Source organism: Dermacentor albipictus, chromosome 4 (genome assembly GCF_038994185.2).
Source record: "Dermacentor albipictus isolate Rhodes 1998 colony chromosome 4, USDA_Dalb.pri_finalv2, whole genome shotgun sequence".
Taxonomy (NCBI): domain Eukaryota; kingdom Metazoa; phylum Arthropoda; class Arachnida; order Ixodida; family Ixodidae; genus Dermacentor; species Dermacentor albipictus.
The window spans coordinates 84,980,697-84,996,929 of record NC_091824.1 but is presented as its reverse complement, the minus strand read 5'-3'; the positions used below and the strand labels follow the sequence as shown (position 1 = coordinate 84,996,929).

At 46.4% G+C, this 16,233-nt stretch overlaps 1 protein-coding gene across 8 annotated transcripts in view; it reads right to left on the bottom strand.

Annotated features, from left to right (window-relative positions):
- The window catches only part of GluClalpha (glycine receptor alpha 1), a 689,081-nt gene that overhangs the window by 372,062 nt on the left and 300,786 nt on the right, over window positions 1-16,233 (bottom strand). For 6 of the 8 annotated variants that reach the window (XM_065430835.1, XM_065430838.1, XM_065430836.1 and 3 more), the window contains exon 1: window positions 5,228-5,386. The exons of the other annotated variants lie outside the window; for them this stretch is intronic. The gene's annotated coding sequence lies outside the window, so the exon portion shown is untranslated. Of the gene's footprint in view, window positions 1-5,227; window positions 5,387-16,233 lie in introns of those variants that run through there. 8 annotated transcript variants of the gene reach the window in all.

Here is a 16,233-nt window from a genome sequence, read left to right as displayed (position 1 = left end):
ACCACGGCCGCTGGATCGTTTTATCCAGGGGCTGTACCCTAACCCAAACATCAAGGGACTCTTTAAGGTAACGACGGGTCAGAGAGCTTCTCGCTAGCAGAGAGGCTGCACCGTTAACCGAGAGAGACGCTGCAGGGTCGGGAAACGCCGGCTGCGGGCAAGGCACCGGTCTCGCGTTCTGCTCGTGAGCGTGACTTCGTCTGTTTCATTCTCGAGGGAATCGGCCCGCATTCCGGTGATGGGTACATAATATGAGAACACCCAGGTGCTCAGATCTTGTCGTACGTTAAATATCCCTCTGGAGACATAGAATAATCATGAGCCACCCCCAACGGCATGCTCTAAACTCCATGTCAAAGCAAATCGCCGAATGAAGAGGCTACCGTTGTCTCATTAAATCCTGGTAATGTGCTTTTCCGTGTCCACGTCAAACAGAATGGATGCGAGGGAACACTTCAATTGGTAATAAAACGCAGAATTTACTATCTCATCTCACGGTCTAAACAGGTTATGCATGTTGTTTACCTCTTGAGCACTATCTTCTGAAGCAACGTGACCATAGTTCCGCCACAATTACCGCCGGGCTCTTGAGTAATGCATATTAAAAGACATACGTATGTGCACCATGAAATACGAATCGATAAGCACGAACAAGTGCAAAAACCCAAAGTACTGTATAAAAGCTGACTGTATAATGAGAAGCCGGAGAGATTTGCTTCAGTGGTCTCGCGGCAGTGAGCTGCTTGTGTGTCCATGTGGTCACTATGTGCAGCACGCGAGTCAAAAGAGCAACACGAGGAAAATATCACAGGCGACAATCTAATGAAGGCAATGAAGCTACCCGAAATTCGCGCCCCTGAGAACACACACTGAAAGAAAACCACGGATAAAGACATATATTCAGCGTCACAGCGTGTACAAATACGTAACATGGCTTACATCGAGCGGCTCAGATCTGTATACAGTTGGCGCATACTAGGTGCGACAGTAATCTGCTACTAAGGCGCTCAACTCTGTTGCGGGCCACCAGAGATTGGGCGATTGCGAAAACGTTGCAGTACAGACTCCTAATCCGTTCTGGCGCAGGTTTGACGCGTCTGTTGAGATATGGGCACCGCGGGGCTCGACCGTGATTGGACAAGGTTTTGCGCGACGAGTTACGCCGCGTCCTTGATTACAGCAGCGGGCGCCAGACGAAGTGAGAGAGGTCGCCCTCCATTTCAACACGCTGCTCTCAACAGGACCGGTAAGGAGACTGTGGCGGCGGTGCGCTTATGATTAGGCCTGCCTCACATCGAGTGCTGGCAAGACGATTGATCGACTCCAGAGAGCGACGGAGCGAGACCAATCACGCCCGTCTGAATTGTAGCCCCAATTTGGGACTGAAAAAGAAAAAGGTTCGGAGGGGTTCAGGAGGAGGGGGGCGGGGGGAACGTAGACCGCCCTCCGGGGAGTTCGCTAGTTCTTTTTAGGCCGGAGGATAGAGTGAGAACAAGGTTTTACTTTATTGAACGGAGCTCGTTCCTTTTGCCGGGTCTCGAGAGGCAACCTTTCGGCGTCCCTCCCTCTTACCCCACCCCTTGACACTGTCTTTGGCCTTTTTCAGATCGTGGCCTGAGATCGTCAAAATAGCGTCGAGTTCGACCGGGTTGCGAGATTCTTGTGTCACGTCTCCGAGATTTTACATTTTCCGTGCGTTTCAGAGGCACTGTCTCGCGCCAGTTTTCTCCCCGTTCTTCACGGGATTGCAGTTATCTTTTTTGTTCTCTTTTGATATTTGATGGGGAGAAAGAGGAATGGCGTTTTCTTATTCTCCTCGAAGTCTTTATCACATAAATGTGTGTCCGTCTTGTGCTGCAGAATTGGACATGCGCCTCTATTCTATATATTTTCGCTTCCTTGGAACGGTGTAAACGGAATCTGATGTGTCACCCTTTCTAAGGAACCTTCAGCATCTTGATGTGCCGTAAAGTATTAACCCATGCTTTGAACCGAGATCGCGCTAGCGCAACAAAACGTCAGTAACTATGAACAAGTAGCAGAGTCTATATTTACTATTACTTCACTGACTTGAATTCCTAAGGTATGTGTGCAGGCGTGTCAGAGTTGAACGCGTGGTTCGTGCGATTATTATTTTTTGCATACAAATGTCCTTTTCCAGACCAATTCCAGCACTCTTTACAAACATGGTCGGCTGTGCGTAGAGGCTTGGACATTTGTACATTTCGCTCGAATATTTGTAGACGCTAAACATGGAGCATTTGTAGATATTAAGCATTATTAGACGTCAAACCCAAAGAGCGGTGGAACTACTGCGACGAGAATTTCGGCACAAAGCTTACTGATGTTTCAGCAGTAGGTCAATCTCAGCAATAAGCTCACTTCCCTACAAGGTAATATTGCGACATCGATTAGGGAATACACAGAAAATGTGCTTCAAATGGCTTGACTTCTCAAGTACTTCGAATATCTCATGGGAGTCTGTTTCATGATAGAATTCTTAAAATGATATGTCATTACTTCTATCTCAAAGGTGCGCGAAAATTTGATATTGTTTCTTCGTAAACGAAGCCTTGATGGACACGATAGTCTCCGCTGGCTGTTCGCGGTGCGCCACGATAGTTTTAGTTCTTTTTGAGAAAACTTTAGGACCGGCATCGTATTCCGCAAAGGCTACACTATGTAATCCCCGGATTATGTGTTCTGGGCTGGTCTGCAATCAGAGGAAAGCAACATCCATTCGCAGATTCGCACGACAATCACCTTCACGTCGCACTTTTTCCTCTAATAGCTGTTCAATGTTTATCACCCGGCAGATTGCACACGTTTTAGCCATCTTATCTTTCTCTTTTCTTTAGAAGCGAAAACACAGGAATCACCATTGTCCCAAAGCAGTGCATCGCTCCAGGCACCACTCATCCTTAAATCTGTGCGCTTTAAAAACGTCCACAAATTGCGCAGTGGCTTTTGGGAGACGCCGTACTAAAGAGCTCTGCGGGTTAATTTTGATCACCTGGGGTTCTTAAACGCGCACCTAAAGCAAGGTACGGTATAATTTTTTTTTTTCATTCCACCCACATCAGAGTGTGGCCGCCGAGGAAGGGCATTGAACCTGCGACCTGGGGCTCAACAATGCAGCGCCATAGCCAATGAACCACTAGCAGTCAATCATCCTTGAACTTGCATCGAACATATTATCCACTATAAAAACGCCCCCCCCCCCCCCCTCAAGTTTTATATCCCAAACGGGATTGTTTCAGATAGTGGAGAAAGGGCAAGTTACAGATGTTTAAGCTTTCCTGCAAATTTTTTTAGTAGAAGCCATTTTCACTGGAGTTACACAGCATCAATAATCGACAACTCAGACAGATCTTTTCTTGAGGCGTTTTCAGCGAGTGTGCAATCAGAATCCTTTAGACGGACATATCGCATCCATTGAAAACTTCTTCCCATTAAATGTGTTTTTCGCGCACCATCTCATGTCCCTCCGTTAGGGTAAATGAAATAGTACATCGACAAGCCCTCGGGCATCAACTGTTAGATGGAAACGTTCTCAGAGAACATTGAAGGACTCCACCGGTCGCGCTTCGGAACTTGAGTGAAGCAGTTGCTTCATTAATTACTCTAGTAATGGCTTTTTAACGACAATTGTACTTTCCTGTGTGTACTTCCGAGGTCACGAACACTTGAATATAATTGTAATAATTATCGTTTTCCTCATACAAATTTCTCACATCTTCAGGTGCAGATTGAGAGTCCTGGTTAACCGCCTATTCCAAGCAAATAATGAAAAGCTAGTTATTCGTTACAAACTTTTATTCCAACCTTACCTTTAACGAGAGCGCGTTGACTCGTGCTGGTTACATAAATTGCTATAAGTCGGCGTGCTTTATTATGGACAAAGAAAAGAGCTAGAGCAAATATAAATAAAGCTGAACAGCTACAGCATTCCGCACTGATTTGGTCTGACCCAGATTCCAAACATTTGTCATTGTACGCTGAAATTAAGCTACTCACTAACGATTCTATTTTTACTGAGCACGTCAGCGGCATAGAATTGGTTATTTTTCAATCTAATCTTTTTTTTCGCCACAAGATAAGTATGACTCAGGGTAGCAAAGGAACGGCAGGAAAGGCCGTTCATCTTTTCGTGTTAGCGGGTTGAGGTATTCAGTCAATATAAGTGAAAGTGTTGTAGAAGTGTGAAATCAGGCACTGAAGCCAAACTAGGGAGGCAGAAAACCTAGCAGCACTAGTGCATCAAAACGAACATAAAATTGTAATTAACATAAGTTGGTATTGTTCCCATTTCTTGCAAGGTGAGCGCCAATCAGCTTGCATCAATATTTTGTCATTATGTGACGTTTCGTTTAGACGAAAACAACATTTCATGAAGGCCACAGAAAGAACTGCTGACAACCATTCTGATGGTAATGGTGACTGGCGCGTTTTAACACGTTCACAACAACACTCACGCGTCACCTGTCACATGAGATGAAACACGAAAATGAGCAAATTGAGGGCAAAATGCACGGCCGCATTACTCGAAGCAAGTGGCCTCAACAAATAAATTGCTGGTGTTAGTGGCATACAGCTACGCGTTTCTATATTGACGACACATTTTATACGCGTCCTAACCGAAATCGCGAGGCCTGACGGCACGTACGCCCGCTGCCATCACTCTTAGGCGAGTTATCAATGCAATCGAAGACAGTGAAGGATGAGTTGCAACCAATGAAACACTTGTACTGAAGCTTCCAATTAGTCAGGTTCTGGTAGTGACTTCGAGGTACCTGCGCCGTCACTCCCGGCTAGGCGTTCTTCTCTTCGGAGTAGAGACTGAAGACTCCCGGCTGAAGCGCGCTGTCACGATAATTTAGCGTGACCAAGGAAGAGCAGAACATTTCGCACGAAATTTCCCCATTACGCAGGCCGCTCGATATCGAAATTTAAGCCCCTGCCAGGCGTTTCCATGCCAGCGGTTGCCATCGCTCTGTGACAGCGCGAAATTAAAACGGCGCGTCATCGCTGATCGCCACCATCAATCCACGGCAGGCGCTCGAGAAACGGGTCTTGACGAGCTGCCCAGTGCAACACGCGCAGTCACGGACACACGCGGGAGAGAGCGCGCGCGCGCGTGTTGTCACGCCATAGTGTCGCGCGAGCGGCAAAAAAAAAAAAAAAAATACCGCGGCGCAGAAGCAGCGAGCGCCGTCGGGCGCCTTACCTGATCGAGCGTCCGGGTTGCGGTTGTTCCCGCCGCGGCGTCGAGACCCGAGCGAACGACGGTCACGCCGGAGCCTGGGCTACCACCAACTGAGCCCGGGCTCCCCCCGGCATCCGGGAACCTGGCGAGGGCCGGTGCACCGACCAATCACGACGCGGCCTGGGCGCCCACCCGCAATCGATGCGACACGACATGTGCGTCGGCCGCCGGCGCCGTCGGGTGCGCACCGGCGCTCAGGCGTCTCTGCGCATGCGCGGAAGAGGACTCAAACATGGACGCTGACCGCGCGCGCCTGCGCGCCGGTGGCGGGAAAGCGCGGAGCGCGAGTTTCGATTCGCGAGCTTTCCGCCGGCGGTGGTCGGCATAGCTGTCCAGCCGTTTCGAACATATGCAGCGGCGCGCGAAGCATGCCGTTAGGTGCGCATAAAGGTGCTGCTGGCCGCTGGGCAGAAAGTAGACAAAAGATAAAGTCCGGCATTCTCTTGTATCGCGTTAAGCGCTTGTTTCATGAAAAAAATTTGCATTGCAAACTGCAGCAAGCGTAAACAAGAGTTTCCCGTAAGGTAACGCCACACTTAGAAGTGGAATCTGCGAGTTTTCGTTTTTTCTCTTCAATTTATTATACTACACTTGGTGTACCACTTCCCCATCATTCTGTAGATGATTTGATCATTTGCCCATTCACAGCTTCGATTGCTTGGACTAAAGCTGCGCCTGTTTAGCGTGTCGTTTCTCTGTCAGAGGTCAACGCTTTCTTACCTGCAAGCTTTATGGCCGTACGGCAAGCATATGCCTCGTCTCCCATCTATACGTGAGCAAGCCGCCACTGCCTCGTCCCTTGAGCTTTCGACGCAACGTTTGCCCGAATCGTGTGTCGTTAGCAATCATAGCGAGTTTCAGCAGAATGTCGCTGAGCAAGTTCCTGCAGCCTTATCTTTCTGTAACTGGTCGATGTTTTTATTATATTGCGATAGCAATTACACGGACACTCCAGGCGCATTTCTGCCGTCGCCGTCGCCGTGAGGTTCCGTATAAGGTCCAAGGACGATTGCCGCCGCGCGCAATATTGACACGTGTACTGTGTTCTTTGACGTCACGACCACGTGACAATATGCTGTATGTGCGAGTGAAGGCGCGTTAAGTTGAGCCGGCGAACGCGGCTCAATATTTTGTGTCAGCGAGAAAGGCGGGCCAGAAGCGCACCCTCTCCTGTCGAGCTCGAGGCATGGAGGTGAGGCGAGGCGGCTGCTGCTTACGGCACGGTCGTGCGGGTGCCGTATCTTGAAGGCAATCTGCGACGCGGCCAAAGCACGCGCCCGCTTCATCTTCAAAGCAATCTGCGACGTTTGCAGAGTGCGCGTTGTGCCGGTAGCTTCGCATGCGCTGTGCTTTCGACGTTTCGTTCGCGTTGAGGCGAGAGATGCACGAAGCATAGAGTTTCATACAGTAATTACTAGAGGGAACTCTGGCCCTAGTATCTACGGGAGCTGCGATGGGAGCGGTTGAGCCAGCATGGGAATTATGGGAAGTACATGGATTTGCCTAAACTTCGTCCCTCTGGCCTCAAACGGCTTCGTGACTTTGTAAGCTCGCCATTTTCAACAATTTACAGTAGAATAAATAATTATTTAGTGGCATTAAAATTGTCCGAAGGCAGAATTCGAGCACAGGACCTCTAGCACAGACACTTGATATTGAAACCACTATATAGGCCACACATGCATACATCGACAAGCGACATATGATGCCCTCATGAATTTATCGCGGGTAAGCGAGGGCCTTGAGGCCCTTAGCGTGTTTCGATTTGGCCACCTCGACAAGCTAAACCGTCGCAACGGGTAGCAATCGTACGTGTTCGTAGTGCCTTCTGCACTTCGAAAAGTACAGATTGCTCTGACATTGATAAGAAGGAAGGCATACAAAGCGCAGTAGGCGACTTCCCACATAAGAACACCTGAATCCACAAGCACGAATATCAGACAAATCCACGTACTCCCCATCATTCCCATAGTGACTCAACGATAGGAGCGTCAACGTTTCCTCTACTATATTGTAGGGAACGCTATGGCACGAAGGTCAGTTGAATCGCTGTCGCTGCCGCGATTCCTCAATGCAGCATTTTCACAGCGAGTTCCCGCGCTCATCGAGCGAAATGTGTTCATGTTTACCTGTGCGCGCGTGACACCGTGTTTGTTAATTTAGTTGAAGCACGTTGGTGGGCTTGCTATTTTGAATCCATGATAGCATGTGTAAGCATGACTGAACGAGGACGCAGAAAGAAACAAACACATAGAGAACGCTGTCTGTGTGACTGTTTCTTTGTACATCCTCGTTCAGTCGCGCCTACACATTATATCATTGTTAATTTAGTTAGTAAGAGAATGTTTACAAGTTTACATGGTTGATAAAACTACTATCCTTATTGTGTATAGCTATCTACTAATTTGCTATCGGAATCGGTGCTTCACCTGCCAGGCGGAACTCCGACTTTCTTTTTTCTTTTTTATATTAAGAATTTTACTTACGAAATATGAGATTCAAGTCGGCACAGGACTCATAAAGCTACATTGGAATTATTTGCATCGACAAAAACCGACTCCAGCCCTGCAGTGCTCACAGGTGTGTGATGTCACTAGATTTCTTGTGCCCCACCCTCGCTGCCTTACATTTTTTTCCTTATTTCTCTCCTTTCAGACGGGTAAATATTGTGTCTGTTTGAGCAGGCAATGGTTAGCCTGCTTCTGTTTCTGTGTGCGTATCTTGTTTATGTACGTTTACATGCCTATCAAAAACAATAATACTGGGTACTATATTTCTTCCCACTCTACGCTATGTTTCTCAATTTTCTTTTCTTTTTTTTTTCATGATTTCAGACACCGCTAAACAAGCTGACAGCGTTACATGGAGTGCAGCTGCCAGTACATTTTTATTTCTGCCCTGCGGACATACATTAAGACCCAGAAATTCGTCAGCAGAACGCTTCTTTCTGTTCGAAGTGTCTTAAAAGAATGGTTTGTATAAACGCCGTAGTTGTCCCGTCAGCTTAGCTGTTTATCGAAAGTACACTCGTGCGACAAACCAGGGCTCGACAGCAACCGATAGTGTTACGGTTCTCAAGAAGGTTTAGCTTTGCCAAATTGAAAACGGAAGGTGAAGTACACAGGACGAAGACACAAAGAACCGGACAGGATGGGGGCTACTAACAACTTCGGAGTTTGTTGGAAATATTAGTGCACTAGATAAGAGGGCGCATGCACTAATACTCACCTACATGTAAACCCCAAATATCCTGCCAACATCATATGCAAATTTTGCTAAAAGCATGATCAGTAGCAAGCAAACCTTCCTGCAACCATCTTTCCCGAATTCATATGGCAAAACCATCTCCAAAACCAATGTTACTAACAAACTTAACAAACGCAACCCAAAAGAGTTGCATCTTTATTTAAATGTGTGGATACCAAAAACATGTCTGGCCCACCAGTGCTTACTGCCGACGCTTCGATGATTTCAGGTAGAAGTAGGTTATCGGTGGCCAACCACTTTCGAGTGATAAATTACATTCAGCAACCACGCCATTCACACTGAATTACTTATGCGCGAGTTCCTACGCGAAATCGTACTTTTTCTCATGCTTTGCGATGTGCCGATATTCGTAGTGCCCTAAGAAGCGCTCGCGAAATTAGGTTTCTCTGAAATAGTTGTCATAATGGGGAGATGAAAAAGCTGGAGCCTACTTCCTAATTTTAATATTAGTGTAACTGAAAGCCGCGAAACTTGTTTTACATGCACAGCATCATGGAAACCTGCTGCGGAACAATTATAACGACGAAATTCTAGCTCGCAGAGCAATAATTTACGCCATTTTAGACCTGTTCCCACTAAACTCAGCCCATGCTGACAGAGGAAGACACAGTCTTTAGCAATCTAGATGATGAGCGACACGTCCACTATGCCTTCGGATGGAGTATTGTCCCTATTAAATTACAAGTGATTGGTAGCGTTGCAATGGTAGCATTGATAGCTTTATCGCGGTAATAGACTGCGGTAGTTTTACTTTTTTTATTTTTGCTATGATTGCGCCTCGTGAATTTAACGATGTTTTGATACTTTGTTGCTGCACTGCTCGATCCAGCAATTTTTGTCGTATGTCTCCTCTGCGGCTCCCAGCAGAGGTGACGGAAGAACACAGGGAGGTCGAGAAGCGCGCAGTAAAGACACAAACAAAGGTAAGGAATCAAGGTCAAGAGGAGAATGTTTTAGGACCAATCGGCGATGAAGAAAAAAGAAGCACGGTTGCACTTGACGGCTCTAATAGTGCCACAAGTTAACGAGCAAGCAAGCAAGTATCACGAGCAAGGTCCCGTTTTGCACTGGGCCAAACATGCATATTCGGAGTGGCGAAAGGAGAATCGCAATCGGTTGAAGGTGAAAATAACGACAAGCCAAAGACTTAGTGTAGAAGACATGAAATTTGTTATAGTTGGTACATAGAGAGAGAAAAAGGAAAAGCAGGGAGTTTAACCAGGTCTCACTCGGTTTGCTATCCTACATTGGGGGAGGGTAAAACGGGAAGAAAAAGCAAAGGCGAAGGGAAAGGGATAACAAGTGATGCACGCCCCTTCATATGAGCGTGAACTGCGCAATGACGTGTTGTCGCTGAGCCCAGTCGTCTAAAAAAAAAGAAAATTGGAGGTCGCTTAAGCTTTTTCTTTAAGAATGGAATGCTCAGACCTTTCACGTCAAACCTGGGCTGTCCAGAGAGCCCACGATGCGGCGGTTAGGCTCGGCCTACCCGTCCCCACGTGGGAGCGGCCCGCAGCTCTGCCCTAGGGCAAAGCTTCTCAGGACCTTGTAATTAAAGTTCTTTGTCTATCTGTCTGTCTGGAATGCCATAGATTTCAAAGATCCCTGCATGTTTGTCACGCTTCCCAGAAACCGCGACTTTCTTGCGGATGCGCGGAGGTGAACGCGATGGTGTTGCCGCAATGAACTGGGTGAATAGTTGAGCTGGTTGGTTGTAACGCATACTGAAAAGGTTTGCGCGGAGGCACGAGGACAGCCGAGAAAAGACAAGAACGAGCGCGCCGCGTCCCTCGGAAAAGGGGTTTGTGTTTGAGCTTCCGCGTAACAGAATTATGTTTTCTGGTATATTCAAATTAAGCTACGACGCTACCATGTCTGTAGGTTGTGTTTAGGTCGTACTTTACTATTTTTGTGACTTATTTTACTTTGAGGAATTTAATTAGTTCAGTAACGCCCCTGCGCCACTCGAAGGGCCTGCGTGGTTGTGGTTCGGAATGATTGTTTGCCAAGCGACGCCCGATCGGACACCAGATTTTTTGCTAACAAGGGGCCCTTGACGCTTTCGCGTTAAAAGTGCTGCAGCACTCAGGTAGCTTTCTGTGCATATGACGCCAGAGTCTATGGCGGCAATATCTATTCCTCCATGGGCGCTCTGTCATCCAATCACCTTAATGTGGTACGTAAAGTTTGTATTTCCTCATCAAATGAAAGGAAGTAGATAAGGATTTGTACTATGGTTACCTTTATGGAAGGGAGTACCCGAACGCGTGGCAAAGAGCCGCATTGGTCTCATATTGCTCGACGTCGCCACGAGGTGCGAAAAACAAACGAAGGGCTCCATTCCTCCTGCGGCTTACACTCCCATTTGCGAAGCGTTATTTTCTGAACTTTCTTGTGGAACACCCGCGAACAAGAACATTTTCGTTTGAGCTTGGTGCGGACGAACTGCAGCTATCACAGCTTCGGAATCAAGGGCATTAAGTGGTGGGTATGACAGAAACCTTATCGTCGTATCACAGACTTCGTTTTTCTCCGCTCGTGAGCAGCACTTTTCTTTAAATGGTGGGGTTTTGACGTGCCAAAACCACGATCTGATTTTGAGGCACGTCGTAGTGGGGAACTCGGGAATAATTTCGACTGCCTGGAGTTCTTTAACGTGCACCTAAATCTAAATACACGTTTGTTTTCGCGTTTCGCCCCCGTAAGAATGCGGCCGCTGTGGCCGAAAAAAAAAAACACCTTTTTTAAAACCATTGGTTAAGGTTACGCGAAAGATGCGATATAAATAAACACGATCATAGTATGCCTATTATATGGGGTTAAAAAGTGACTTTGTTTCAAAGCTACATGCGAAAACTGGGCCTTTTTTCTAATGCAAGGAACATAAAAATTTACGGGAGGTTACCTGAGGCACCACAAAGCAGCCAACGGTCAAGCCGCGGTTGTGAAGCCTGACATGCTCGAGGCACGGTAACTAGGCATAATAACAGAAAATGCAGAGCGTTGTCTTCGCGTTGGCAAAAAGGCTAGGCGGTGGGATTGAACGGAGGTTTAAGTGCATATGCTAATTCTGAGCGCTTCGATGGCTATGTGCGTAGATAACGGATGATTTTCGGCAACGTAATCGCTGCGACCGTACAAGCACTTCGGGAAAGAGCAGGGTAATACCAGAGTACTTGGGCTCGTAGCGTTTAGTTGGTATAGGTAATTGTGGTGTCTTCGGCACCTTGCAGAACGCAATAAGAACAGGACGGATAACCTGTTCTGCTTCATGCCTGAACACCACAATGAAAACATGATCACCATACCGTCTCAACAGAGGCAACAGAACAACGGTTTTGATACTTCGGATGCATTTCTCGACTTTTATGGTTGCACATTTCGAGTTAAGTGTTGCATGGAGATCCTATCTTAGGTGCAAAATTAAAAAAAAATGAGCATGAAAAAGACAAAAGCAGAAGTCTCTTTAATAGTGGAATCGCAATCCGTCTGAATAAATCCCACGCACAAAGTTCACACGTTACTCTCTTTCTCTCTCATTGCGTGGTATTATTGCAGCCAACTAAAGGGCAGCAAACCCAGTTGAATTTCTCAGTGATCCGCAAGAGTTGTGCTTCTCGTACACAAAGAATTCCTAGGTTATCTGCAGGTCAGATCTGCCACCGCGGTCTCTAGATAAAACATGAGAGAGGATCTCCTACCAGGTTTTCTGTCTTTATTTTTTTCGTTCGGTATTTGGCCACGAAACTCAAGCCGAGCCTCACGTCGCAGCACAGTCGAAATAAAGTTGTGCAAGTATTTGTGGACGAACGAAAATGACTGCACTGTGCAGGCGCACGCCCTTTCTTCTCGTGCATGTAGCATGCTGAGCACGTAGGGCGCCTTGCTCACTGCACTTCGCTGAACACGCAATGACTTTACACTTTATGTTATTCCCATGCCGGAGCGTCCGCGTAGCAACTCGCTTTTCTTTTGATCCTTCTAAGCTTCGGATCGCGAATAAGGGTGACGACAAAAAGATACTAGTGCGCGTTCCGCATATACAGACTTAAAAGCCTTTCGGTGCAATCTACATTAAAGAGGCCGACGTCCCTCAGCGTTCAATGACAGTCGTACTGGCATCCGAGCGTCAAAAAGAATATGTATATGAGTTGACCACATGCCACTTTACCCGTTCTGTCAAGCCACGTTGGCCTTTCATCCTCATGAACGTGTCCTAAATTCATATGAGATGGGTTTTAGCTGTGACTGAGTGGACGTATGACGCCAGCACAAACCTGTAAAGGTTTTGTCCCACCTACATTGTAGTTACTTGCAATGTATTTGTGCTCAGCGTCTTGGAAAATAGTCCTGATGAAATCCGGATGCTCGTATTTATGTCCGTACGTAAACACGGATACGCCAATCAAGTGAATGTGGGCTGATTTATAAAGTTGCGGCATAACATCACTTAGTACTGCAACCCAGAGGTGCTAAGCACTTGTCGCTAATTTTGTGATCTCTTGCACGCTCATCAAGTAATATTTATGACTTATGTTATTCTATGGAGAACGCAATGGCGTAAGAAGTTAAGCGAGTATTGAAACGGTCTCGCCCTCAGGTATTATTATGCAGAAGAGATGCAATGTTCAGTTTGAGAGAAGGAGAGAGACAGAAAGGGAGAGATGCTGTCTGAGCTTTAACCAGTTTGCTACTATATACGGGGGGGGGGGGGGGAGGGGTGAGGGACGTGAAAGAAAGAGAGATTCAGCTACGGAGAAAACAGCAGAGTTCAAATTATGCGCATGCACTCGGCGTTGCTTCTACAGTCGGGAATTCAGGTCTGTCACTTTCAGGTATGGGTGCGGTCTGAAAATGTGGAGGCCATGACATGTTTCCGGCTAGATCTCCTGTGGCGCATGTAGTTCGCAATAAGACAAAGTCGCGAAGTGTTCCAACTCGGAGGCAACCATCGATGGGGCGCAAGTTTTTTCAATACTTATTGTAGAAGAGCTCGTGCAGCTTTCTGGGCTGATGAGCTCCCAGGCTAGGCTGCCGGGATCCTTGCTTCAGTAAGAGGCCGGTTGTCCAGCCTGCTCAAGGCACCCTTGAATCAATGTTAAGAAATGGGGCACGGAACGAGCCTTACCTAATTGGCATATAGCACGTCTCTTCAATTTAATTTACCAGTAAGGTCAAGGACTGTGGGAACTTTGTCAATCAAACTTCTCTCACAAACAGGGTCGTGTCTTTACCGCGTTTTTTTTTTCCTCATGCACTTGCGCTATTCAAAACCATTACTCTATTGCTTAGAAAATGTTGTCGTGAACGCATGAGACAAATATTTTTATATTACCAAAGCTAGCAGGCTACAGTTTCGTCCTGAAGGCTGCCTATCGTTTCCTTCAACATTTCAATGACACCACCAAATCTTTTTATTACCCTTACAAAAGAGTAAACACGATTATTACTGAATGAATTATTGAGAGGAAGGTCTAGCTTGTGCGGCTCATGAGTCGAAAAGTCTGTTGTTTGGCGTTTCTCGAGAACTTGACCGTCCGGCGTTATGGCGAAAAAATTGATGGTGGCACCCACAACCACTGGTGGGACTCGAACCTCCGACCTTTGGTGTTAACTAAGAAGAAGTTAATTAAAGCACATGTAATTCAGATAGAGCTAACTAAGGCACTCTAACCCTTTCGACCTTTGGTGGGAAAAAACAATAGGAAGTAACAACGCATTCGAATGAGAATGTCAAGTAATTCAATGAATGTCTCGTGAGCGTGCAGGCTTTCGCCTTCATCATCTTTAGCGTATGCTAAAGTGACTGTCAACTTTTTTCAGACGTGCACTAGATAGAAGCCAAGGAGGTGTTAACACAACGCGTATAGTGCGATGGCCCCATCTGACGGTCAAGGGTGATACTACCGCAGCGGTGCTATGATGTTGAAGATCGGACAGCTTGACGAGAAACTGGCCATGTGATCTTGGGGCCATGTTCATAAGAACGTTAAAATGTACGTATAGGACACACACACACACACACACACAAACACAAACACAAACACAAACACAAACACACACACACACACACACACACTCACTCACTCACTCACTCACTCACTCACTCACTCACTCACTCACTCACTCACTCACTCACTCACTCACTCACTCACTCACTCACTCACTCACTCACTCACTCACTCACTCACTCACTCACTCACTCACTCACTCACTCACTCACTCACTCACTCACTCACTCACTCACTCACTCACTCACTCACTCACAAACTCACTCACTCACTCACTCACTCACTCACTCACTCACTCACTCACTCACTCACTCACTCACTCACTCACTCACTCACTCACTCACTCACTCACTCACTCACTCACTCACTCACTCACTCACTCACTCACGCAAACACACACACAAACACACACGCACACTCACGCACACTCACGCACACGCACACACACACACACACAGAAGTGCCTGTGTGCGTATGCATAGTAAAATAGGAATATAGGTCGAAATTTTTATTCAGAAAACCGTGGAAAAAGGTGGACCCTCTTCTTATATACCAGTCATTTTTTATCGGTTTATAACGTTTTTCTTTGTTTTTTAAGAATTAATGCTTGGAGGCTCGACTGCCGTCTTATATAAGGGTCATTTTCTTTTTGCCAGTTTATACTGGTTTCTTTCTTTTTGTTTTTTTCTTAGAATTAGTGTTTCGGAAGTCTATCTATATTCCGGTCGGACCTATATTTTTTTTTCACGGTATGTGCCTTTTTTTCGTGCGCGTCCAGTTCGCGATCTTTAACGTTCTTGTGCATTACCAGCGTGCCTAAGCTGCCCCCTTGGTTAACTTTATGTCACGTCCATATTCAAGCTCGGTGCGATGACTAGATGAACGCGGTAGTCCAGCCTAAAGCGCAGTTAGAACAACCACACGTAGGAAACCCTACGAGAAACGCCAAAAAAAAAAAAACAGTCGCAGAATTTGACTGACGACATGATCGTCCACATTAGTGGAGCTTTCCATCTGCAAGTCCCCTGGTTAACTCAGATGGTAGAGCGACCGCCCCGGCAAGGCCTTCGTCCCGGGTTTGAATCCCAGATCAGGACGAATTTTTCCTCGACTGTGAAGTGCTGTTTCTGAGAAACCCGTATGGGTTTTCTTCGTGGTCTCGTGCTACATTCGAGTGGATGGCATTTTTGCCTTTCGTGATACTCCCTCCACCTTGCGGGATTCCGCAGAATTGATTTGCCATATTCACCACTTCGCTGTTGTCATAGATGCCCAGTGACAGATTAACGTAATTTGTATATATTTTGCAAAGGCCTTTGACAATGTAGCTCGCATTAAACTAATAATCGACATGCGCATACGTTGAGTGGGTGAACTATTAGTAAATTGGATGACAGAATATTTGGCTGATCACAGACAGATAGTTTGTTTAAATGGCTCTTTACCAAATCCACTTAGGTTATTTCGGGTGTTCCTCAAGGATCCATCTTGGGCCCATTGTTATTCTTGGTTTATATCAATTAAATTTTACTGTAATTAAATCACGCGGTAAATTCAAGTTTTTTTTTCAGATGATTGCCTAATTTATTCTGCGACAAAGAAACGTGGCAGACCAGCTCATAACTAATCGTTGTTTCAATAATTGAAATAAAGTCTTTGATGTTCTTTTGATGGCAGTCTATCGGTACA